General features: G+C 46.3%; 1 long non-coding RNA gene across 8 annotated transcripts in view; it reads right to left on the bottom strand.

The window, feature by feature from the left end:
* LOC130601459 (uncharacterized) overlaps window positions 1–27,396 on the bottom strand; it is an 86,345-nt gene that overhangs the window by 29,679 nt on the left and 29,270 nt on the right. For 6 of the 8 annotated variants that reach the window (XR_008972675.1, XR_008972680.1, XR_008972677.1 and 3 more), the window contains one exon: window positions 25,750–25,798. This is a non-coding gene — a long non-coding RNA (uncharacterized LOC130601459). Of the gene's footprint in view, window positions 1–10,027; window positions 10,188–25,749; window positions 25,799–27,396 lie in introns of all 8 variants that reach the window. The other 2 variants (XR_008972678.1, XR_008972688.1) reach the window with 1 other exon arrangement.

Below are 27,396 nucleotides of genomic sequence, written 5' to 3'. Positions count from 1 at the left end.
GAGCATTCCCCACTGCTGACAGCTATGGCTGTATCCAGCCTCCCTCCACACAGTGAAAGCGAAGTCTTGATTCAGTTCTGTGGTATCTCTGGCAAATCTCCTTTAGTTTAGAGTCACAGCTGCTTGAAGGAGCTGTGGTTTATTCCACACAGGCTTGGTGGACTCCTCAGCTCTATAGGAGAGAGATCTTTCATGCCATTCTTGCATCTGAGATAAACACAGGGCTCGGCCAAAACCACCTTTCCCATCCCTACATCCCCTGGGCTGCTTTTCCTCAGTCACATTTACAGACTGAACCCTCAGATTTACTATGCAGTAAAAGGAGGCTTAATGCACGGAGAATGCAAGTGCTGTGCTGAAATAACAGGGTGAATCTCAAAGGTAACGGCAGGCTCCACATCATGGCTCTCCACCCTATCCACCCAGGGCCCTTACACCCAGTTTGAACACCTATTTTGAAGCCACACATGATTCCTATACACTGCCCGTGCCCCAGTACCCCTCTGTGCAATGGCAACAGCAGTTTCACAGGGCAGAAGCGGAGGTCTGAAGGGGCATTTTGCCTTTTAATCACAGACCACCCTGTTAACAGCCCTGCATTGCTGCTGCCTGTCACTACCTGGTACAGCTGCATAGTACAGAACCAGAAGCAGCTCTGTGAGGCAGGTACTTGCTTCAACAACACTTCACAGCCCCATTCTTGTTGTACCTATGTGCCAAACAACAAGGGTACTGGCTGCTGGCATCAAGCGTCCATGGGAGCTCCAAGCACAGCACACTGAAACCTTATGCAAAGGTAAACCCCACTGTCTGGCAGATGAAACTCCATCTTAGGACACATTTCCCTGAAGTGGAGAACTGGAAAGAGATGAAAATAAAAGGGAAAAGAAGGAAAAACTCAAGGATAAAAGCTGCTATCAGAATGCTGCCCGTGATTTTGTGCTGCGTATGGAAGTCTCAAGCATGGAAGTTTAAGTCTCTTCTGCACTGTCTATACAAAGGGGGGGGGGGGGGGGGGGGGGGGAACTGGATGAAGTCCCTTTCAACCCAAACCAGTCTGTGATTCCATGAGGGAATCAGAAGCAAAATTCCTCTGCAGGTGAAGCCTGAATTAAGAGGGACAAAGACTGCATTAAAATGACTGAGACTGCACAGCAAAACACAGACTAAACCCCTTGGGACAAACGAAATTCCATCTTTCACATCTTTTGGGAGCAGGGCCCTGGTTTTACCTATCAAACTTTGCATCTCACCTCCTGAGTTTCCTCTTAACACAGAAGCTGCCTTGTAAACATGTGTCTGAGATGCTTCTCCCACACAGCAAACACTATATAATGAAGCTACAATAGCTTCAAAGGAAGAGGCAGAGCTGCACACACATTCCCTGTCACCCAGGCCCATTGTTAGGAGCTTGCTGAAGCAGCAGCAGTGCTGAGACCACCTTCTCCAGGCGTGCCTTCGGAGGGATGTGAAGCTGCTTCCCCTCCACGCTGCTGCAGAGTAAACCATTTCCTGCTCAAGGCCAGCTTGTGCCAAGATGCTGCTGGGGTGAGCCCCAGTGCCAAGCGGTGCCGAGAACTGCAGCTCGGAGCGAGGACCCAGTTTAACTACCACAACTTCCTGCTTTTCAAGGGGTTTATCTGAGCTCCTCTTCTTCCACACCGGCGGGGTATTGCTAAGATGGGCCATGTATTTCTTTCCTTCAGTAAGTACAGCCCCGTCCCTCCACTGCCCTCAGCTTATGCCCAGGAATTACTCTCTCCTGTCCCCCTTAGCTCCATTAGTTGCACAATAAAGTCAGTCTCCCACTGATTACTCAAGTCCATGACCTGTATGATATTATGACAAGAAACCTGGAGAGGGGCTTTGGCCAAGGGCTTGTAGGAACAGGCCAAGGGGAATGGCTTTAACCTGCCTGAGGGGAGACTGAGATGAGCTCTTAGGCAGAAGCTCTTCCCTGTGAGGGTGCTGAGGCGCTGGCACAGGGTGCCCAGAGAAGCTGTGGCTGCCCCATCCCTGGCAGTGTTCAAGGCCAGGTTGGACACAGGGGCTTGGAGCAAGCTGCTCTAGTGGAAGGGGTCCCTGCCCGTGGCAGGGGTTGGAACTGGATGAGCTTTAAGGTCCCTTCCAATACAAACCAGGCTGGGGTTCTGTGTTTATTTTCATTTCCAGTATCAGCAATGGTTCTCAATCTTCATTGGGAATACTCAGACTTTCTGAAGTTAGCCCATTATGCGTAAACATGAAGTCAGGAAATTATGTTTTAAAAGGCATATAAAATTTGGGTGATTATTTCATTTTCTTTCAGTTTATGGAAGAACTTCCACACTAAATGCTACTAAAAATAAAGGCCCTAATGGACATCTGAATTTCATGTGGATGACTGACATATCTAAAATGCTTTGCTAGATAAGGACCTATGAGAAGATCTCTAATGCTTCCAGCAATTCCAGTGGAGTCCAGCTGAGTCCAGGACAAAACACATCTCTGCTGAGAAAGGGAACTTCTATGCCCTCCTGCCATTCACTTTCCCAACTCTACACCAACGCTAGCACTCAGTCTGCCGCTACCCAACAGCAGAAATCCTGCTGCCAGCACAGGGACTGAGCCTGGGTTAAGGATAAAGATGGGGTGACATGGTCTAGGGGTGAAATGGTCCAGGGTAAGGTGTCCCCGCCCATGGCAGGGAGTTGGAACTGAATGATCTTAAGGTCCTTTCCAAACCAAACCATTCTATGAGTCTATGATGGCAGCATGGACTTGGACCTCCTGAAGGGGATGGTGAAGATAAGCCTAAGCAACCAGCAAAGAGAAAGCTTATGAAGGGAATAGAGAAGTACTCATGTGACCAGATAAGCTACAGTCTGTCTGGAAATGGGAAGAGACATAAAACAAGCTTGGCCTCCAGCCACAAGCTTGGCCTAAAGCACAACACACAACCTTGCCTACACAGGGTACGCTGCATCACCATCGTATGAAAAGGTTAAAAAGAAAACAAGGCCATCAGAAATATGCTGAACTCTATCTTTTCCAGCAAACAGGCAGAATGCACATGAAGCTTAGTATGGTCGCTCAGATACCAGCAGCATCACACCAACGCACTGCACTGACTCCTGAGCTGTAACCAGGGCTCAATACTGAAACAACTGACAAGGTAGTTTAAGGCATATTTAGGTTAGAGAAAAGGCAGAAGCTCTTCCCTGTGAGGGTGCTGAGGCGCTGGCACAGGGTGCCCAGAGAAGCTGTGGCTGCCCCATCCCCGGCAGTGTTCAAGGCCAGGTTGGACACAGGGGCTTGGAGCAAGCTGCTCTAGTGGAAGGTGTCCCTGCCTGTGGCAAGGGTTGGAACTGGCTGAGCTTTAAGGTCTCTTCCAACCCAAACCAGGCTGGGGTTCTGTATTTGGTGAGGAAAATCAATACAGGGATTGTCAGTTAAAAGAAGTTCATCACTGGCCTAATCTTGCTTTTATCCTCTTTGCTTCCATCACTGCTTTTGGAAAGGATGACAAGTGTGGCTGAACCATTTCCATAGCACTGACTCCAGCCTTTCTTCTGCCAGGCATTTGTTCACTACAATGACTAAAAAAATCACAGTTACTTTCAAAAGCCTATTCCCAGCAATGTCTCAAGGCAAATGCCAGAGACAACGGATCCTACCCTGAGCAGGCAGCTGGAGACCTCCTGAGATCCCTTCCAACCTGAATTATTCAATGCTGCCATGAAGCCAGTATCATGTTATAAAAATCCATGCAGGTTTGTTCATGCTTTTTAGGTCTCAAGAGGAGAAAAGAAAACACCACCAAAGCCTTCTCTGCTGCCAAAAGGCACAGAACTGGGTGGCAGCAGGAAAGGACCAACTTTCATTTACATTGGTAATGCTTCAAACTTGTCTATACTTCTCTGAGATTGTTTTTATCTCGGGATCTGAAAGTTCCCTACGCCCCACTTGTTCCATTTCATAACACTGCTCATGCTCACATGTCTATAAGCAAATTCACTCTGGCTGGGTCAGTGATACCTTATTTATTTTCCTGTGGGTTCCTATTTGGGAAGAGTAAGGATCTCGAGCAACGAGATGAGTACTACTAAAGGTCACCCTCAAAAGGCAGCATGCTCTTTATTTACTATCCATGTTTGAGCGTTAAAAGTACAAGGGAAAATCTGACTGTACTTCCTCCCAACCACACTGCTCTTAATAAATCATTATATTCACCAGAGCTCCAGTGCAGACTTCTGGTCAGCTCTAATTCTGTGTTCACCCAACTTTAACCCAGCCTCTGCTTCAGCCTCCAGCTCACACACTTACACGTACACTGACCTTGAGGGTTGGTGTGTTGCACCTGCAACTCCATCATTCTGCTTTAAGCCTTCTAAAGCACTCAACCCTTTGAAAACCAGTTCTCTTCCACTTCTACTTCATGTAGAATTCTTTACTCTACATGAAAGGAGACAGATCTTAAACTCTTTGGTTAAACCTTCCAACTGAGCGCAGGGATTTCCCTCCCAGTACAGCGAGCACGTTGGCTCTCCCATCCAGAACTCCCTACCAGTCCTTTAGTATGTGTCAGCTTGTTCTCCATGGCAAGTAAAGGCCAAGGTTTTAACAGACAGAAGATCTCTCCAGGTTTCAACATGCAAATATACTGAAGAATGAAGGTTCAGGACTTAGAAGGTGTGTCAATGAAAGGGGAATGGATCATTAGCACAGTTTTGGGGACAAAGGTACTGCGCTCTGCAGAAGGACTGAATTTCACCCTGTAGGGATTGACAGCAAAATGCATTTTGTGTAATATCCTGTTCCAGAGTCAGTGCAATCCAGATTATTCTGCAGTGATGAAGATATGAGACATATTCTGCTTGAGAAACTTCCAGCTGGGCTCAGGTAGGCTCTTCAGACTGAAAAATCAGGCACTAGATTCAAATGCAGTCAAACCACAGTCACAAACATAGGTAAGTAAAAGATTACACAAGTTTCCTGTACTAAAACCCCACTGAATGCTCTTACCATCATAAGAAAAAAGGATTAGCAGCATATAAACCAGTTACAGGAGACTGCAACAGTTCTACTGTGATATGCTGGCTAGCACCTGCAGAGGATCTGATTATAAAAGTTCCAGTTTTCCATAAGTCACCCTCTGAGCAACATGTTTTGATTTACCCAACAGCAAGAACTCTTGGTAGGAGATTTACTGAACGGGATCATCCAGGCCTACCAGCACAATGCATTTGGATGCACACTCTGTATGGAGAAAGGGAATTCTGCTCCCCGAACATTAACCAATTGTTCAACCTCACCGAGCTTTGAAGAAGTTAATGCAGGCACTTAGATTTTGGCTGCAGTGATAGTCAAGGCTTGTCTCTCAAGGCAGTATTTGGATCACAAGGGATAGTCAATACAAGGCTATCACAAAGCAAAACCACTCAAACTTCTGGACCATGAAGCAGGAGAAAGGAACTCTGATACAGTATTATACAGTCAACTCTCAAGTATGTCTGATAACAGGAAGCTGGGGTAACCTAGTTAATGAAAAACCATCAATAACAATACTATTCTTTGCAAAGGCAGCTCCTGGCATCTTTGGGTGGTTTTATTAGCCTGGCCATGGCATGGCAGAAAGGCACAGATCCAGCCTGGGCCCCAAGGCAACGTGGCCATGCTCCTCTAACGCAGCACTGGAACCTTGAGGGCTTGCACAGAGCAGTTTATGTGTCTCTGCAGAGCCCTTTACAAAGCCTCCAACACGGGGGTTATTGGAGCCACAATCACGATCACCCTTCTGGTATGTGACCACAGTCAGGTCACCACCCATACAGGCTGCTGATGGACGTCACAGACCTGTCTGCACACACCAGAGCACTTCAGCTCAAACAGCAATAAGCTGCTGGTGTCCTGGGGGCCGGGGTTATTCCTGCAGTGTATCAGCCTTAGCTCTTCATGGAACACTGGTGTTTGAGGCAAGATCCTCTTAGGAGTAAGTAATTCTTATGGCAAGCAAGAAATGGGCTCTCTGAAGAAGTGGGGAGGGGAGTAAGAAGGAAATCAGATGGTGACAGAGAAAAAGAAGCCACTTTCACCCTCAACTCGAGTGCACTCCAAGGACTGCAGGTCCTAGTACACAGTGCTAGTGAGTACAAAGTACAGAACTGCCCGTGCGCCAGGCAAACAGCAGCAGCCCTGAAACAATCAAAGCACTCAGTGCCCGTTCTGAGGACACAATCCAAGTGCAATTTCCACCTATTTCTTTCCTTTTTTTCCATGCTCCAAACACCAGTAACTTGTATGACATTAGCAACGAGCCCCAGGCTGTTGACAAAGGGGGAATACACAGCAGTGATACGTGCAGGAGTGGTGGGAGGTCAGTAAATAAACCAAAACTCACATGCAGCTGGTATGTGGCTAAAGCAAACTGTATGGTTCAGTGCATACCCAGCAGGCCAAGGAGGAAGGGAAATTCCTCCTCAGGGTTTACGTGAACAATGAGTTTCCCCGAAAATTCCAGGAGGCCATTCCCAGCTTCACCTCTGGCACCGGGAATGGGAAAAGCAAAGGTGGAAAGGTTGTTTCAGTTCAGTACTGGCCTCAGGAGAAATCTGGGTACCCGTGAACTCCGGTGCAGATCAGTGTGACCTCTCTGCTGCAGACTGCTGGTGTTACAGGGCTGCTTTTGGGAGGAGAATACAGCTGTAGATGTGCCACCAGGCTCAAATCCATGTTCCTGCAGTCACAGGGGGCTGATCAAACCAAGCTCAATGTGCTGCTGCTCCATCCCACGCATAGGACATCAGCTGAATTCTCCTCCATGTTAACAAAGAGCATGATAAAGGGACAATGTGTAACTGTGCAAGGGCAGGTAAGGGGTGAACCCTTGACAGCAGCAAGATAATTCCATCTGAAAATCACCTCTATCAGTGTTCTGGATAAAATACACACTTTGGGATATGGCTGTCACCCTATTTGTTAGCATGCATTTGACAACAGGGGATGCAAATACAAATGAATGTGCCTCTGAAACCCTTCCTTAAGATATGGTCCAAAATGCACCTGAAACCTCTTTACACATCTTCTAAAGTCAGTGACCCAGCACTGTGAAATCTAATTGTTATTAAAAACACCCCCCTAGAGAACTGTGCCTCCTCTGCCACATTGTTCCTGATGCATTCCAATGGCAGTAACAGTTAAACTGTGAAAAGGAGGAAAGTCTCCCCAGTTGAAAGCAAACCACAAACCACGTTGTGAGATCCTGGAATTCTACAAGTCAAGAGAGAAATGAACAAACATGCACACCAATAAAAGCGCACAAGAAGAAACATGCCAGCTTCTATTTATTTGCCTTTGCTGCGCTCTGCCGTGGAGGAGGAAATGGGGCTGAAGGAGCTGAGGTTTTGTTGGAGCTGGAGGTAAATCTGGGAGGTTTTCATGCAAGAACCCGTTTTCTTTTTTGGAAAGGGCTTGGATTCAAAGAGTGGAAAAAATTAGAAAAGGATTCAGAACCTGGAAATAGGGAAGACTGGAACAAACATGAAGTCATCTATGGATAACGCTCTCCAAACATTCATTCCTACGCTCAGTGTTTTGGTAGGGCTTTGATGTGTGCTGTGCTTGAAGAGAGTTGAAAGGAAGGACAAAAAAGAGGTAGGTTCTTCAGCTGCATGTAGGTGCAAACTCATCAGTGCCTTTACAGTCAGAGAGAAAAGGGGGTCCAAAACACTGGCACAAGTCTTCCAGGAGTTGCCACCTCATGTTTCCACCTGATCACTCAAGAATTCCTGATCCTGTGAACAATTCCTTAACCTCACTTTACTGACAACAGGCACACCAAGTATGTACCAGGCGCGACCTAGCAAGCCAGGGAGAAAGGATGGAGTAGAGAACTCAGTTCTTCTCACTGCCACTTTTACACCATTCATGAGGACAACTTCCCCTCCCTCAACCCTTAGAAACAGGAATAGCTGGAAAGCAATTCACTGAGTGACCACTTCAAAACCCAGCTGAAACAGCATAAGAAGGGACAGCATGACCTTGTGCACATACACTACACTCATTTCTTAGTCAGCTTCTTGCATCCTATTAAATGCGTTAGCGCATTTACGGCTTTTGAGCAAAGAGGTTGAAACCCAACCTTTAAATAGCTGTAACTGTTGAGTCCACAGTAATACTCACTAAAAAAACAACCAAACCAACATGACCACAAAACAACAAGATGAAAAACACATGAAAAGCACCCCAAAAACCCAACTGCCACTGATCACTGAACACAAGGCACCAAACCTATTTGTGAGATAGCTTAGCTTGGGTTGGTCACTGAAGGTATCACTGTCCTGCTGACAACTGAGTTTTACAGAGTTAAGGTAATGGCTGAAATACAATGGACAGCAATGCGTTACTGTTCAATTATATAATAATGACTTTAAATTATATTAAGAATTAAACAATGTATTTAATTATTAAGCATGAATAATATATAATCTTCTTTAGCTGGTGGTAATGACCGCCCTGCACGTAAACTCTTCTTGTTCTTCAGCCAACCTAGTTTTAGGCTCTAAGGGGCTTGTAACTCAACAGAAGCAACTGGGTGTAGTGGCATGAGCTGCTACAGGAATACAGTTTAACCACTGATTGCAACTAATCACATATATCCATCAAATCTTTACAGCCACTTGAAATAATTCCTGGCTTTAGCAATTCCTAGCAATACAACAGGAACAGTGAATGAATTCGTTTTCATTCACACAGTGTGAAGAAAGGAGAGAGAAGGTGGTATTACTAATCCTCGTCTTCCAGATGGGAACCTGCAGCACAGATGAAGGCAATGCCATGCCCAAGATCACAGGCAGAGAAGTGTGATTTTAACCTAAAGGTTCTGATGTAAATTCTCCCTACCCCATGCATCAACAGCTGCTCTTCAAAGCACCAGGACTGACAAACACACCTTTCACTAAGCACTTCAGACAAATCTACATCTTCAGAGGCAAACTGACCTATCTTTCAACCTAAAAACCAAATGCAAACAGCAGAAGCCATACTTGCATATATTATTAAGGATGTAGTAACGTTTGTTAAAGCCACAGCACATGGTAAGAAGGTCCTTCTTTCTTGGCGTGTCTGTAAGACTTATTACATTGCCCTTTCCCATGAAGCCACCGCTTCCTTTTGCCCTCTGCACAAGCAACACAATGCTGGGATCAATGCTCTGGGAGCGTTTCACGTGAGGGAAACAGAAATACACCCAATAAAACACTTCTGGAAGAGGTCCAGAGCCGTTTCTCTGAGGTTGTATTAGCAAAATCCAAAGGATTTCCATTTGTCCTTCCTCATGCAAAAAAACAAATCCCTTGCAAAGGTGTTAAGGAGCAGAAAATGACTTTGTGACTTATTTAAGAGGCATTTTAAATGCTGCTGCTTCAGCCACCACTCAAACAAGCCTTTCCTTTCGCCATCAACACACTCCTCATCTCAGATCTGTAACACAACCTGCACTTGCAGCCAGGGAGCAGCAATGCTTTTGGTGCGCTGCGAGAACGCTCCTCAGATTTAAACGCTGCGCTTTCAGTTCGTGGTGAATGAACAATAAAAGCATCAGGAAGTTCCACACTTCTGAAATGACTCGCTAAAAATAACCTCATCCCACCAGAGCAAACAGCAGCATGAACTCGCCCATCAGTTCACAGCAACGTACTTTCCCCACAGCACACAGAGACGTCCACCTCGGCGTGTGTTATGATTAAACCAAAACCCCATTCAGAGCCTAAACGTTGGCTGCAAATATGCTGATGTTGGCTGGAAGCAGCTCTGCAACCTCCCTGGAGAGAGGTGGTGGCTTTCACCTGTGTAACCTGGATCCTAATCCAACACCTCATTCCCCTGCTCGAACAGGAGTTGGAGCTCGCCGAGATCGATAGAACATGCCCATTGGGCAGCTGTATAGACAGTTAAAGCAGGTAAAATAACAGGTTCTGATAAAAATATAAAGCCATTTCCTGATGGAATTAAAGCACGATTAGAAGGAAATAGACACACAAAGAATTACCTCTGTTCCTGCTGAAAGATACGGAGTCAGAACAGGACCAACTGCCTGCTTTGAGCCGTTAATAAAAAGAAGAGCAAGCGACTGAATAGCTTTCGGGTGAATCCAAATAGTTTTTGTTTCTCTGCTGCAGTTTCACCACTCCCACAGGGTAATTTCTACGCTCCCTTTATAACGAAAGCAAAGTACAGGTCAGAATAAGAAAGGGAGGAGACCAGAAAAACTCCACTGTGTTAGTCAAGAGGCTGTCACTCTTGCTTTCAGATAGGGGAAACAGGGCTGGTGGGCCAGGAGGGCATTGAGAGGGGGTGTTTATGCTTAATAACCCAGACGCTGGGTTCATCTGCATTCTGTATGACCCGACTGGTAGAAGCAGGAAGCAAGAGAACCTTTCGAGTGCATGATTTATGGAAAGATTATCACATGGTTAAAAAGCACAGAACAAGAAGGGTCAAATTCAGCTGTCATCTACGTCCATGTCAAGCTCTGGTAACTGCTGCCTTTGACAGATTTATTCCATTCACAACAAAATGCCTGGTGTCTATAAGGACACTTTAAAATCAGGGTTTACCCTCTGCTTTTCAATATAGCAACTCTTTGACATGTGCTCAATGCAGACTTTCTGTGCTGGACAAGAACCACACCATCTATTCGCAGGGTATATTTAAACCCATTTCAGCCACTTCTCCTCTATCACTCTGTCTCCAAACAATGCAGCTGCCCACCACTGATCTACACACTCTTGTACGCTTACACACACTCCTGGGAATGTTTTAACCCCTGTTGTAAAACCTTAAAAGGCAGGACTTTTAAATGTATATGCACTGGGAACTCTCTATTTCATAAAGGAAGCTAATGGCAGCATCCGCTCCCTGCACTGAATAAAATAAAGGATGAGGATGCAACATCCAGCAAGGTATGGGAATTGTTGTTCATGTAAGAATAAGAAACAGAAACACTCCGGGTTTTGCTGTGGTATCAGCAATAAGGTCTGTATTTCCATGCAAAGCTGGTAGATGAGATCAGTTACAGGCCATTCGGTTGCTGCCGCTCACACATGGACTTCCATACAAAGAGGGAAAGGCATTAGAGGTGAAAGAAAAACTACAGAGCATTGTTTACCAGGATGCTGCCCGAGTGCTAAGGAAAAATGGAACATAAAGGGGTAAGAAACTAAGAGCAAACGTTACGGATGCCACTGAAACAGGACTGAGCCGAGGCAGCTTCGAAGCACGGCTGTCCCTTGAGCAGCTCAGATGGCAAGAGGTTAAAAGCACTGAGGAAAACCTGAATCATCTGACCTAAAAATGGAAAAGAGGAGAGAAAAAACCCAGAATTCATGGTACAGCTCACTTTTAATATGATGCCCTCCTTTAAATACTGAAGGACTGCGTTCCCTTTTGACAGATACTTGGTAAAACACACACCTTGTGCGTGCGGGAAGTAGAACCGTGACAGCAATTCATTTTGTCTGGCCAGAGTCAGAAACCTCATCTGGATTTCACACACTGCAGCACCAAAGTATGAATCAACGTGGGGTTTTGTGATGCTGTGAAGTGGTTGAGTAGAATCTAACCTGGCTGCGGTGGTTAAAATGACACAGATCCAATTATAACACTGGCATCTAATAATGAGAGGGAATAAAAACGTTACAAAGCACAGCTCTCTCTGTGCTGCCTGAACAGTCAGGCACAGTCAGAAGAGGACATGTAAATAGGCAAGCATAAAACCTGGAAGAGGCTGCCTGAGGTTCTGAATGCTCCATCCCTGGCAGTGTTCAAGGGCAGGTTGGACACAGGGGCTTGGAGCAAGCTGCTCTAGTGGAAGGGGTCCCTGCCCGTGGCTGGGGTTGGAGCTGGATGAGCTTTAAGGTCCCTTCCAACCCAAACCAGGCTGGGATGCTACAATACTGTGTGTAGTTGAAAATACAGCCCCTAAAGTGACCACATCTTCAGGTATTTTCCTCTACTTGAGAACTGTCAGATCTGCCTCCAGCTTGTGCAGCAGCAACGCCAAGAGAGATTCAAAACAAGATAAAAACACAGTTACAAAAAGCAGTCACTGTTTATCATAGAGCCCAGGAAGTGGTTCTGTTTGAGAACTCCTGCACACAAGTGAGTGCTGATTTATGAACCTGTCTTCACTGGAGTAACTCCAGCATCCTTCACCATATGCAGTGAATAGGATGTGGCATTCATGTCTACAGAACACCTTCTGGGATGCTTTGCGTTCATACAGTGACTAGATTACTGGTGAGTTAGCTGCTGGCAGCACTGGATTTATCTTACTCAGCTACAGAGGCCCCAAATTCAGGCTTCTCCTAAATTGCATCTGTCCCTGCCTGTGGCAGGGGGTTGGAAGTGGATAATCTTTAAGGTCTCTTCCAACCCAAACCACTCTGTGATTCTATGATATTCCTGAGCTGTCAGAAAGAGGCACTTGCTGATGGTGAACCTTATTAAATTCCTTAGGAATAAGGATTTACACAAACACCAGAGAACGAAACAGCTCTGCAAGACAGCATGACAGCAAAGCAGACTTCTGCATTTCCCTAGGCAAAAGTTACTGTCTCCAACTGGAATGCAGCTTCCCAAAAAAGGGATCTTAGCATGAAAAATCTCCAACCTGTTGCTTTCAGTTTCTTGCCCACTGACTCAGAAATTACTTGCAGATGAGAGAGGAAGAAGGGTAATGGGGCCACAGACTCACACAGATGGAATTCAAGCGAAGCACTAGATGGAAAAGGAGTATGAGAAGAGAGTAACGACTGAAGAGCAGCAGTTGTGAAGAGCACAGGTTGTATGCAATGATGCCAAGTCCCTGAATAACATGGTTGTAGGTGAGGAGCACAACTGAGCTCTGTGCAACACCCTGTGCTGCCAGCAGCAGCCAGGGACACTCACTGGAGATGCAGTGAGCTGCGCTTCAGGTATCCTGAGCATCCTGGTACAACATGGGATACACAAGATAACCACTCACCTGCAAAAATAGAACCCCAGACTGGTTTGGGTTGGAAGGGACCTTAAAGCTCATCCAGCTCCAGCCCCTACCACTCACAGGGACCCCTTCCACTAGAGCAGCTTGCTCCAAGCCCCTGTGTCCAACCTGGCCTTGGACACTGCCAGGGATGGGGCAGCCACAGCTTCTCTGGGCACCCTGTGCCAGCGCCTCAGCACCCTCACAGGGAAGAGCTTCTGCCTAAGAGCTCATCTCAGTCTCCCCTCTGGCAGGTTAAAGCCATTCCCCTTGGCCTGGCCCTACAGGCCCTTGGCCAAAGTCCCTCCCCAGGTTTCTTGTGGCTTATTAAAAACGCCTGGTGTTTCATTTTGGAGCATTTTATCAGTACCTTTTTATTTCTATTTTATTTCTAAAATATTTTACATGTTATTTGTATCAGCCCCGTTCAAACACTCGATGTCTCACTAGACTTTGGCAGGAATTAAAACTACAGCAGCAGGAACAACCAAGTGACACTGGTTACAGGACTGCTGAATCCCCATCTTCTGCAACCATCTCCTTCTAAATCAGAACCCTTCAGAAAAGATAATAAAAGATCTGAATGATCTAAAAACAATGGATTTCTAAACCCATGATGTTCTTCATTCAAAGTGAAGACAGCTCAGAGCTGCTTTGAGTTATGGGAAGAATTAAAAGCAGCCAGAGACCTACAAGGGATTGTGTGTTTCAGTCAAGGAACTATATATCCAGTGCTGCCAACCCATCTTTGTACCACACTTAAATAATGGCAAAGATGTCCTTTGAAGTGCTGCATTTGAATTCCATCATTCATTTCCTGAGGGTCTCCACCAAAAACAGTGGAAGAAAAGCCAATCTAACAAAATTCTAGGTTGATTACACACAGGAATAGGAAAAATAAATGCATGCCTGTCTCCTAGTTCACTCAAGACCAAGGCCAGACAGGAGGTATTAGTCACTCTTCTGAGCACAATATTAGGATGTTGAGTCCAGCCAGTCACAGGGTAACGTTGAGAATGGAGCCATCAAATTGGTTTCCTGGTCCCAAAGTCACAATCAAAAGAGAGACCTCTCAAAGGGAGGGTTAAACATGGGAACAGAGGAGAAGAAACTGAGCCTTGGAAGGTGGCTGTGCCTCCACGTTGAATTGTCATCCAGTTCCTCCAGAGGAAAGGGAGTGTTTCTCCATGACACAGCCAGCAAAACATTCCAGAGTCACATCCTGGTGAAGGGCTGCAGCTGACCTTGGAGGACAGCTTTATGCATAGCAGCCCCTCCCTGAAGATAAAGGGTAGGAATGCAAAGGGAAAGGGACTTAATTTCAGGAAGCAATTAGGAGGATATTGCCCTTCTTGTGGGAGACAGCTTGTATCTGCATCCCCAACATGCATGCCAAAGGATGAGCTGAGCATCCTTCCAAAGCCCGGGGACAATCCTCATCCTCATTTAAGTGGTGCTGCCAGGCTGAAGACCACAGTTCAGCAGCATCACCAAGGGTAAGCACTGTTCTATCAACCACCTCCCAGGCCCTCGAACACTCCACAAGAGTAAAGAATTAAACTTCCTATTCCCTCTGCACTGCAGGAGCATCACCTGCTTACAGGGACTGCGATGCACCCCAACTGCTGCTCCTTCCACACTTCTGCAACCTAAATCAGTTTAATAAGGCATTTCTATGCTAACAGTGTTGCAAATTAGGAATCCATTTGAGTGTCTTCAAATGAATCTGAGGATAGATTTGACTCACTTCAGCACGATCTGACTCATGCTTCTGGGGTATGGAAAAACCAGTTTGTGACTCCTGGAGGCTGCAGACTCTTGAATCTCACTTTATTTTACTTAAGAACACTATTTTATTTAAGAAGACTCTATTTTATTTAAGCCACATTGCCACAACTCTATTTCTCTATGCATCTGCAGCACTGGAGAAGAGAACAAGGAGAAAATGGTAAGCAGAGAGTGAGTTAAGAGTCATTTCCTTTTGCTAGGGCAGGAGCACATGGTGTATCTGCCTTTTTGAGGAAGAAGCTAAGTATGTTTTGGGTTAAAAAAGGCATGTTTCATTTTGCTAGAGATAAGCTTCATGCTCAAAGACTAAAATGCCCAGTATTACGTGTTTGCTGAGCCAGTTCAGCTCCTGGATACAAAGGCCAAACTTTCCTATTATACAGGTTTTGTAAGATTCCACCTCCTTTGATTTCTGAGGAGCTAATTCCCTACGGTGAATGTGGATGGGCTCCTGTGAAGTTACTCTGTGTGTACACAAGACCCACCAAGTCTGTTCAAACTCATTACACAAGGGGAGATGTCCCCCCTGAACTCTTTGCACTGGTGCTCTCGGTTACGGTGAGGTTCTCTCTGATGGGATTTACACACACGGCTTCCACAAACAGCTCCAACCACCACCAGAAAACCCCATATAAAGCCTTTTGCACTGTCAAATGTACTTCCCTAAAGGAGAGGATCCCTTTTAAGAGCAGCTCATTCAAAATGATACAAATGACTTGTAATGTCTGTGTGAACATCAGATCCGTACTAAGGACGTACTCAACTTGAGCTGCTTCTGAGAATCAAAGTTCCATTCAGGAAAGCAGCAACGACTTAAGCAGACAAAGTATGATTTTACTTGACATTATTTTCACTGAGCTGCTGGTGATTCATTGTCAACTCACGACCTCAAAATGCTTCATAATGCAAAGAATCTTCCGAGGAGGCAGACTCAATAATAGATGAATGAGGACTAAGGCAGAACATATGTGCAAGATCAGTCTGCTCGGTCTCGGGTGCCAGACACTTGGTTTCTTTGTGCCAGTGGACTTGAGGGGTTTTGCATCAGATGCTGAAGAAGTCCAAGAAGTGTCAACATCCACCAACAGCAGTATTTTACCTTGAGAATGCAAACTAAGCTTCCTCCTAGCACTTCCACGGCCCAACAGAGGAAGAGTGATGCTAAGAAGACTGCTGGATCCAGCCTGCAGACTCACACAGAACACTGGTTATTAGCCAGACCCTCAGCCCCCTGGTTACCTATAGGGGCTACTGGAAAAATACACCCAGAGCATGTCATGAGCACGCAGACAAACAAAGCAGCAACAGTCTCGAGCTGCAATGAGGCAAGTTCTGATTAGAACTAAGTTAAAAATAACATCTTCAATATGAAAACACTGGAAGAGAGGAACAGAAACCTTATCACCTCTCCTATGGAGCCAGGCTGGGAGAGCTGGGCTGAGTCAGCCTGGAGAAGAGAAGGCTCCTGAAGGGGAGACCTTAGAGCACCTCCAGTGCCTAAAGGGGCTGCAGGAAAGCTGGAGAGGGGCTTGGGACAAGGGCCTGTAGGGACAGGCCAAGGGGAATGGCTTTAACCTGCCAGAGGGGAGACTGAGATGAGCTCTTAGGCAGAAGCTCTTCCCTGTGAGGGTGCTGAGGCGCTGGCACAGGGTGCCCAGAGGAGCTATAGTGATTACTACAACCAGTCAACAACTCCCCAGCAGTCACAAGTTTCAATCTAAATCTGAAGCTGCTCAAACATCTTCCAAACACAACAGTTTTGACACTGCAAGGCACCGGTTACATGGAAACGTGCTGATTCCATCCAAGTGCTCTATAAAAGGCACTAACTGGCGGGCAGGCCAGTCTGTCCAGCTTCCTGCCAGGCTGCCTGCCAGCCCCAGGGTGGGTAACTCCAAGCTCCCCAGTGCATAAAACAGAAGTCAGATACAAGCAGGCTCCCACGGGATGGGAATTCTGCTTCCTGGAGCTCTCTATTTACAATAGATCCTCTATAGGGGGGTGTGTGTGTTGGGAAGGACAGGGATGCTTCTGCCATCATATAGCACCAATGGCTTCTCAGCAACAACGTTTAAGACTTGTTGTATTTCAAAAGACAGATGCCACTGCTGACAGCACAGGAGGGGGATGATGAGGCATCTCTGCACAGATCTGCACGAGGGAAGACAATCCAAGCTGCAAGATGACAAATGAGAGGTGGGGAATCCCTGTCTCATCCCTTCTGCAGCATGTTTGCAGCTATTGTGTTGCATTAAAACACATTACAGCTAGCTTGTACACATACTGCAGGGGCTTTTAACACCCCTAGCTGAAACTCAGCAGCCAGCCTTCAGGAGTACACTGTCTCTGTGTCGCTAGACGTGGAATACAGATGCTCTGTCACAGCACAGTTGCAGCAAGGCTGACGGCTAACACAGAACAAAAAGCCCAAAGAGTTCTGCTTTTGTACTCTTTACTTCCTCAGCTCGACACATGGGATTCTTGCCAGGATGTTGGTAATGGCAGTGGAGAATGCAAAACTGCACATCAGTGTTGTCGGGCTGCTTCAAAGCAAGGACGTCTCAATGGATTTAACTCCACTGAACTGTTTCTGCAACACTGGGCTGCGCGAAATCGATGTGTTTTCCTGGTTAACCTCTGCATCCACTAGTTTAATATCTGCTTCAATACACTTCTTGCATTTGCAACAGCAGCAGCAGCATCTCAAGACAACTGTGCAGAGATCCATACTTACCATGCTGCACAACATGCGGGTGAGCTGTCCACTGATGCTGGATAACAGCATCAGGGTTGCGGTACCTCAGCCCACCACTCCTGTGGGCCAGAAGGTGATGAGCTGCTTGGGAATGCTGCTGAAGTGCTGAGCCACAGCACTTGATAATGGTACAGAAGACACTGGCAGCATCGTCATCAGGCTCCAGGTTGGCCACCCACCCATGATGCTCCAAGGTGTACTTGATCGATGACCATACTGATGTAAAGCACCCTACAAAGGTCTGTTAGGCCGGGAGGTTTTGCAACTCCAGCCTGCTATGCAAAATGAACAAGGAAATGCCTCTTGCCAAACCACACCCCCCCCACAGAACCAGGGACACCGTGTACCCAGCAGCACCCTCCTGCAGGGCCTGCAGCCCTTCCGTGGCTGTTTGGACAAAAAGGATCTGTTCAATCCTACCTTAAGCAGAACCTTGGCTAATCAATACCACCTGAATGGATTTCTATTTATTCTTGTCTTTGGGAAGGCATGAGTGGGGAGGAAAAGGATTTAAAGTAAGCTTAGAGAAGCCTATAATACTACTAATTGAAGATGCTAAAGGGCTTTACCGATAGCAAGTAAAACGTACGTATCTGACAGGAGAAATGAAGCAGGAAAATGCAAAGCACCTTCTCCAAGCTTAGCAACAGATGAGAAGTACAAACTGCATACAGAGCTCCAGCTTCTGCGCCTGCATCCTATTACCCTTTTATTTCATAAGAACTCAATCTCATTTTGCACTGCAAGGTTTTCCATATAGTTTTAGATGTTAATTCTGGGTTCCATCTCAGTAGCCTGATGTGATACTGTCTCACCCATTATCTCCTCCCCTAGAGACGTACAAGAGATTTAGCATTTGAGAGCTAAGAAAGAGGTGAAAAAGTTGTAAATTTTAATCTAAAGGCAAATTCTTTTTCATACAGGCATACTGAATGCAGGTTTGAAGCAGCACTGATAATTCTTGATCCTACCAGGAAAGAAAACACTTCTTGGAAACTGTAGGAAAACTGAAAGTCCTAAATACATACTTTCAGTAGCATCTTAAGATGTTTCCATATCCTGCATTAATATGTTGCATTGTGTATTTTATGTATTAACTGCTTAGCCATACCCACGCTTCACTGCAGGCAGAGATGAAACAAACATCCAAACCCATCACATGGTGTTACACTATAAGGATTAAGAGCATCCCTTTAGTAACATTTCCTTTTCTGCAGCTTGGATGCAGGCAGCTCTGCACATACCAGCAGAGCAGTGGGTGGCAGGCTCCTGCAGAATTCATGCAGCTTGAAAGAGTCGCATCCAGAAACATCAGCTTGCTGGAAATGAGCTCGATGGGGTATCATACATCAGTACATGTGCCATCTGCACCATGCTTTGCTCACACTTGATGTATCTGGCTTTCCAACGACACTGAAGAGCATGTGATAGGGCTTGTGGAGGCCACAGACCTTTTGGAAGCCCTGGGGGTTGTCCCCCTGCTCTGCTGTATACCTGTCATTGCACCTTCACACCGCAGAGTGCTCTCCCTAAAGCTCATCTCTCATCAGAGTAACAAGGTCCAGAGTTTCTTGAAGCAAGCTTTAAACTGGATAGCTGTTTCTACATAAGGCAACATAAAGTACTTCGCATTATTAGGGCCACCTAAAGATGCTGTGAGGGCTGGAGCAGCTCTGCTCTGGAGCCAGGCTGAGAGAGCTGGGCTGGGTCAGCCTGGAGAAGAGAAGGCTCCTGAAGGGGAGACCTGAGAGCAGCTCCAGTGCCTAAAGGGGCTCCAGGAAAGCTGGAGAGGGGCTTGGGACAAGGGCCTGTAGGGACACGCCAAGGGGAATGGCTTTAACCTGCCAGAGGGGAGACTGAGCTGAGCTCTTAGGCAGAAGCTCTTCCCTGTGAGGGTGCTGAGGCGCTGGCACAGGGTGCCCAGAGAAGCTGTGGCTGCCCCATCCCTGGCAGTGTTTGTGGCCATGACAATACAGCAGCCAGGAAGAAGGGGGATGAGGGAAGAAGCACTTCTTGTATGGAAGATGAACAGCAGTCTCCCAGAAGAGGTGCTGAGAAGCTGGAAAGGAAGAGTGCATTTCAGACATGGTCACAACTCAATGTATCTGCAATGAATCTTAAAGAATAAAACCCCTTTTTTCCCTTTTCATATGAAGTTACATCTTGTCCCCATTACCTTCACGCCAGACTGAAAGCCCAAAGCAAACAAAACTCAGAGATATAAACCTGCTATTATAAAACTGCAGGCTCAAGAAGGCAGAAACAGTGATTTCTAAGCTGGAAGTAAACAGGCTGTACTACCTCCATCCCTCAGAGACTACATGTTACTGGCTTATCCGCAGGCAGAACTCAGTGACTAAGGCTACTCACAAAGACTTGGTGTCTTTGCAGATGAAAATGGGTTTTCTGGTTAAAAGCCAAGGCTTCAAACATAGCTAGCCACGTCCATGTGTTAATAACCATGTCAGTACTGTTCTGTGTTCATGTGAAACAGTTGTGAGTCATACACAGCTTTTAGGATATAGGCTTTCACCCCTGAGCTAGAGAAATCAGCCTCAGGGGAAAATTTAACCTAAATACAGATTAGTAATGATTTCTTAGTCTCAGAGCTTCATGTTAAGTATCATTAATACACAACTATTTACATGGCCAGGGTGATGGTTTTTCACCCTTTATAAAGAGCAGGACCCATCCTTTGCCTGATGCTCGCTTCCCAGCACTAACAGACACATGGCTGCAACTTATACAGGTATAAAGAGTGTACTTAAGATCCTGTATTCCTCTTACTCTGTGTGTGACTGTGTGCAGATGTATTTGCCTGAGAGAACCAAAACACACATCAGAGTAAGCACCACTGCGAGCTGGATACCAAACTGACCTGGACTTTACATTCCTAAGATCCATAAACCCTGCATCCTGGAGATGTAAAAGGAGTTGAAAGCTGGTGCTTTTATCTTGCTTTTTAAGCAAGAAATTGAAAGAAGAAAAAAAAAAGACTTTGGAAGCACTGGTGTCCTGCATATCAAACATTAAAAGTGTCGTAAAACCCAACTTTTAGTGTATGGGACAGACTCTGATTAAGAGAACACAGGGGAGGAAGGCAAGAAAAGAAGGCTCAGGGGAGACTTATTCCCGTGTTCCAGAGTATTTAAAGGGTGGCTACAAAGAAGATGGAGACTCCCTTTAGACAAGGAGTCCCATGGAAAAGACAAGGGGTGATGGGCACAAGTTAATGCTGGGGACATTCCAACTGGACACAAGAGGAAAGTTTTCCCAATGAGAGCATTGGAATAACCTCCCCAGGGAAGTGATGGATTCCTCAGTGTTGGACACTGTTAAGATTCATCTGCACAGGGTGCTGGGACATCTGAACCTAGGTCATACTTTACCTGGAAAGGTTGGACCAGATGATCCTCGAGGTTCCCTCCAACCTGGGGTTCTATGATTCTATGCTGATTAACACATGCCATTTACCACTTAGCTTGGGAACGTATAAGCCAACTCTTGTGAACACAGATATTCCACGTTCACACTAAATTCCATGTTCAGCTGCTAAAACAAGTTCTCTGCAATCGTATTCCTATGGGATAAGGGGAAACAGAAGATAGAAGAGTCCAGCTGCCTTGGGCTTCCTGCACCATGACTGCAGACAGAGAATCCAAAGCTGATCCATAGCCCATCCTTCAGCCCAACAAAAGGGATCACTCCAGCACACAGCTCCATGCGGCACAAGAGGAGGGCTCCTACAAGTGCACATGAAGATATCTCAGTGTTAATGGCACCAGAATTGTGTGTACAAAGCCATCCTAGCACAGACACTGATGAAGTGGCAATGTGATAACCAGTCCTAGCACAGTGCCCCTGGCAAAGCACACATTAACTTACAGGTACTTTCGTATCTGACAAAACTTTAAAGTGCTCTTTTAAGGATAAGCTGTGTTTTTATGTCTCTAAGTCATGTAGAAGCCAGCACTGTCAAATGGGGAGTTTCTGTTTGAATACCCACTGCCTGTGCTAACAGCTACTCTACATGCATCCAACAGCACTGACCTCTTGGTTGGTTTGTCTGCTTTCATACTAGTGTATGGCATGAAAGGACAAAACATTCACCTGAAGAGGGAAATGGCTTTCTTCACTGCTGCTGCCTGTGCTTTTCAAACCCTCTTCAGTGTTCACCTCGCTCAGGTATCAGACTGAACTGCAACAGAGAATCACAGAATCACAGAATGATTTGTGCAGGAAAGGACGTTAAGATCATCCAGTTCCAACGCCCCTGCCATGAGCAGGGACACCTCACGCTAAACCATATCACCCAAGGCTCTGGCCAACCTGGCCTTGAACACTGCCAGGGATGGAGCATTCACAACCTCCCTGGGCAACCCATTCCAGTGCCTCATCCACCCTCACAGGAAAGAATTTCCTCCTTATATCCAATCTGAACTTCCCCTGTTTAAGTTTTAACCCATTACCCCTTGTCCTGTCACTACAGTCCCTAACGAAGAGTCCCTCCCCAGCATCCCTGCAGGCCCCCTTCAGATATCGAGAGGCTGCATGACACTGCTTGCTCACATACGTGCAATGCATGGGCTGGTTCATGAGGGCAGGGATTAGTCTAGTCCTGCTGGAGAATCAAATACTAATACACCCCACTGTGTCCAAAATCTGAAGCAGATGTGGTGCCCTCACATCACAGGCAGGGGTGACAAACAACTGACAAAGTGACTGTGGAAGGGACATCTGCACACAGATGGAGATATATATAAACGTATATACTTATACACATAAGCACAGAATCAACCAGGTTGGAAAAGCCCTTTAAGCCCATCCAGTCAAACCTTACCCCAGCACTGCCAAGGCCACCACTAACCCATGGCACTGAGGCCTCATCTCCACGCTGTGTGAACACTTGCAGGGACGGTGACTGCAGCCCTGCCCTGGGCAGCCTGTTCCAATGCTTGAGCACCCTCTGGGGCAGGAATTGCTCCTCAGCTCCATCACAACCTCTCCTGGTCCCAATGGTGCCAAATATTAGTTTCTTCTGTAAGACATTTACTGGGATTAATATGCTGACATGACCCAACGCACTCTTGTGGAGATCCTGCAGTGCAGACGTAATCTTAAACCCACCTTTTAAGCGCATAGATTATTCTCTCTCATGACCAGCAGTATCTAGGAACACACCAAAAGCTATTTTGGATCAGTTTAAGGTACAATATTGAAAGCCCTAAGGTTTGTGCCTTGCAGTAAAAGCTACTGATTAAAGTGCACAGTTTTGATGGAAATAATGAGGCAGACAACAAATCAGGACAAGGGGGAATGGCTTTAAACTGACAGAGGGGGGATACAGAGTGGACATCAGGAAGAAAATCTTCATTGTGAGGGTGGTGAGGATCAGGTACCTCAGATCCCAAAGCCTATTTTAAGGAACTGCCCATGGAGGAGCTAACCCCAGAACTTACTGCTTCCCTCAGTGCAGAGCAACCTAAACGATGATTCCAGCATCTGATGTCCAACTGGGAACCATCAAACAAAGAACACAGCAGTGTTTCAGAAAGCTACAAGTTTCAAGATGAAGGGGTTCTGTGTCCCCTGGTCTAAAGCTGCTGGTTTTTACCTGGAGCTCCAGCTGTGCAAAGGTTTGGCATAAACACCTCTCCCTTCTCTTTGCACACATGATGTTCCAGATGAACAACCTAATGGATTGCCTTGGAAACGCAATACACAGAGCTCCCTATGGGCTCTTGGCAGAATTCCTTTCTTAGCTGCTCCCAGTAAGCAATGCCTACTTTTAACAGCCTTCTCCAGTTGCCAGAAAGCCACATGGGTTGCACCACGTGTGGCCACCCTCCAGAGACAGACAGAGCAAGCATCACGACTCAGTCCTTGCATGCCTGACGAGGCATTCAGTTCCAGTCCACCTCGAGGACTGCACCACTCACTTTGGTTTTGTCCTGCAGTTGTTCCTGCAGCTCCCCGTTTTCCTCTGATGACAACCCACGGGAGACAAGCTGGCAACACAACAGACCCCACAGTGTTGCTGAGGTTTACATCCATCAGGAGAAACCAACAGCTATGAATGGTGCTCAGTATATATAGAAGGAAGGTGCTAACAACTATCCTGGAGGAATCTTTTCTTACCGTATCAGCATTTATGCCAAAAAGCCTACTGTGCAGAGCACATCATCTGCCAGCCTCCAGTGCAAATGGAGAGGGAAAGGAAGAAAGTCTTGGGCAATTTGATTAATGTTTTCAATAGGAATTTTGAGACAGACCCCAGCCTGCTCTGGGTTGGCAGGGATCTTAAAGCTCCTCCAGCTCCAACGCCCGCCACAGGCAGGGACACCTTCCACTAGAGCAGCTTGCTCCAAGCCCCTGTCTCCAACCTGGCCTTCAACACTGCCAGGGATGGGGCAGCCACAGCTTCTCTGGGCACCCTGGGCCAGCGCCTCAGCACCCGCACAGGGAAGAGCTTCTGCCTAAGAGCTCATCTCAGTCTCCCCTCTGGCAGGTTAAAGCCATTCCCCTTGGCCTGACCCTACAGGCCCCTGTCCAAAGCCCCTCTCCAGCTTTCCTGCAGCCCCTTTAGGCACTGGAGGTGCTCTAAGGTCTCCCCTTCAGGAGCCTTCTCTTCTCCAGGCTGACCCAGCCCAGCTCTCTCAGCCTGGCTCCAGAGCAGAGCTGCTCCAGCCCTCGCAGCATCTCCGTGGCCTCCTCTGCACTCTTACATCCCATCACAATTTCTCTTCTCCACCTTGACGAAGCACTTCTCAATGTAGTTTGACACGACACTCCAACAGAAAACTGACTGTACGTTACCAAGAGAGGGAGCAGGACATTAGGGAGCACCGAACAATGGGAGTTCTCCAGAACAAACGTTGGCAACTGCATTATCACTTCCAGCACTGACTACAAGCCTTGCAGGGAAGAAGCTGACCTCATGAAGGACTTTTCTATTTCTAACTCTGATCTCTGAGGGAATGTGCTACGGAAACAATCATCCTACTGAATCATTTCAGGAATTTTACAGACGAGAAGATTTATTACCATAAAACAGGTCTTGGAAACAAGAATATGTGAGGAGACTCAATAGCTATTAAATCAGTACGGAAAACATGATGCTAAAGGAATTGCATATGTCTGACACATGTTCTACCACTTTCTAAATAGAAAGTGCCTATAAAAAGCAAGCCTGTAGGCTTACTTACTCTTTTCAGACCAAGAAAGAGACACAGGTACAAATGTAAAGTCACAGGAAAACAATATATAAAGCAGCACGAAAAGCTGTTTGATGAACTGGAGCCATCAATACTTTCCAAACCTCGGTGTGAAACACATCCTCATCCTTCAGCAAGCTGAGACACATTCTGCAGCCTTACAGATACTTTAAAGTTGAGTCAACAGTACACAGAAAGGCTCACACAAGCTTTTAATGAGTTCACTTGCTAGCCAGTGTGAAACCAAGCTCAGAATAACCTGAGGTCTGGTTATTAGGATTGCAATATAGATGTTGCTATCACATAGTGCAGGTTCAAGATAGCTAAAAGCATCCATCTTTGCCTTTGTCTATTACAAGTGAATCAGCAAGCCTTGTTATCTAAAATACTACTGAGAAACATCCTGCTTTCTTGACCAAAGTGGAAAACCCTCCTGCACTAAACCATCAACGCACACAGAACTCTCAAGTAAATGGCTTTGATACATCTGAAAACACTCAGCCAGAAATACAGCAGCCTTAAAGTAAGGTTAAAGCTTTTCTTACACCAACAGATGCTATGGCAAATACCAACAAGCTTTGGAGCCCAGAACCCCTTTCCAGCCCTTTGTGCATCCTTGCAGATTGGTCTGACTCTCCAAATGTTACCAGAACCAGTCTAAGAGATAAAGCCTTTCCCTGCAAACCTCCCCTCTCCACATCCTTGGCCCATCACTGCTATAATAACAGTAATAAAGCAACCACATGACACTTGTCTTGAACTACTTTATGGTTGACACAGAGATGAGAATGGGAAAGACAGTATCTACCCAATGCAACTCACCCTGAACCACATGGCTTGGAACCAGGGAACTCAGAACAGCTCTATGAACTGCACATGCTCCACTCACAGCCCAAGTAATGACAAAACTATTTGTCCTTTGAATTAAATGATTGTCTTACAGAAGACTTGGCCCATAGTCTTACAGAAGAGAAGAATGAGCTGTCTTTGACTTGCATTTCGGATTGTCCTGGTTGTACAACTCAGTCGCTGTTTCTCCTCCTGCAACAAGACAGAGAAGACAAATTCTGTTACAAGAACTATCTGCTTGAAGTCTGTCATTATATTGGTAATTAATGCTACAAGTTTACTGCTTGCTTTCAGATAGCACTGGAAAATACTCCCCATCATTCATATATGCTCCATCCCTGGCAGCGTTCAAGGGCAGGCTGGACAGAGCCCCGGGTGACATGGACTAGCGTGAGGTGTCCCTGCCTGTGGCAGGGGGTTGGAACTGGATGATCTGAAGGTCCTTTCCAACCCAAACCATTCTGTGATTCCATGATTTTTGTTTCGCTGATTTTGACTGCCAGACTATATCTGTTACGTGGAATTGCTCTACCAAGATGGACTGTGGACACTGCCACCTGATTTCAGTGTAACACTGCAGGACTAGAACTAACTTCCCAAGCCTATTGCAGACTTTCCCAAAGAAATTCCTTATAGCCACAGAGAAAAGTGAAGCAATGTAAAGAAGGATTTAATTGCTCAAAGATAACAACACAGTGCCTTGTCAGACTCTGCGTCTGCTCCTTGTTGGCCTTCAGCATCTACTTCAGAAAGGTGATGTCCTTGCGTCTGGAGCCACAGATGCTAAAGAAGGCTTCAGACACCCTATGATATGTTGTTTAATATGAATAGGTTGGTCATTATGTCCTGCTCTGCACTTTGGGTTCAAATCTGTAAGAACAAAGAGAGTATATGTGTATCTTATGGGAACTCACTTGTGTTTGATAAAGCATTTTGAAGGTTAAAACAAGAAAAGCAAGCAACCAAAAACACAAACCCAAGAATCTCAGTAGAGTTATGAGAGCATTGTCCTTGAAAAGAATGCTCTAAAGCTACATTCTCTATTTAGCCACATAATTAGTAAACCTTTAGCAGACACAGAGAAACTTCCTCATTCCGTTTCTATGCCAAGCAGCGACCTGGAAGAACTACACAAACCTCCATAAAGAACTGGTATGTGCCAGAGAATGGAATAACTAAAAGGGGATGTACTGGAAAATGAAGTGCAGAGACCTCTCCTCCCTCAAGGTTAGCACTGTTCTTGTTCTGAGACAATCACTTCCCAAGGAAAGAAGAGATAGAAAGAGGAGGACGCTCAAAAGGAATCCAGCCTCTGGCTACTGCTTGCAGACAGGAGGGGTAACAGAGCAACAAGTAAGTGCTGACATGGATTTGAAAAACTGCTTAACTTCCCAGCAAGGTAGGGAGCCATGGGAAATGGAGATGGGGCAGTAATCAACAGCGTCACCTGAGCGCCTGAGTTTTCATGCCAGGTCACAGTTTTTTTTCCTAGGAAAGAGAGCATCTCACTAATTTGCCAAACAACACTCATACAGGTGTACCCCAGACTGGTTTGGGTTGGAAGGGACCTTAAAGCTCAGCCAGTTCCAACCCCTGCCACGGGCAGGGACACCTTCCACTAGAGCAGCTTGCTCCAAGCCCCTGTGTCCAACCTGGCCTTGAACACTGCCAGGGATGGGGCAGCCACAGCTTCTCTGGGCACCCTGTGCCAGCGCCTCAGCACCCTCACAGGGAAGAGCTTCTGCCTAAGAGCTCATCTCAGTCTCCCCTCTGGCAGGTTAAAGCCATTC

This window comes from Pezoporus wallicus, unplaced genomic scaffold, assembly GCF_028554395.1.
Source record: "Pezoporus wallicus isolate ANWC-B61680 ecotype Strahan unplaced genomic scaffold, APGP_CSIRO_Pwel_v1 contig_8817, whole genome shotgun sequence".
NCBI lineage: Eukaryota > Metazoa > Chordata > Aves > Psittaciformes > Psittacidae > Pezoporus > Pezoporus wallicus.
Note: the sequence above shows the minus strand (reverse complement) of the source record. Positions and strands in the feature narration are given on the sequence as shown.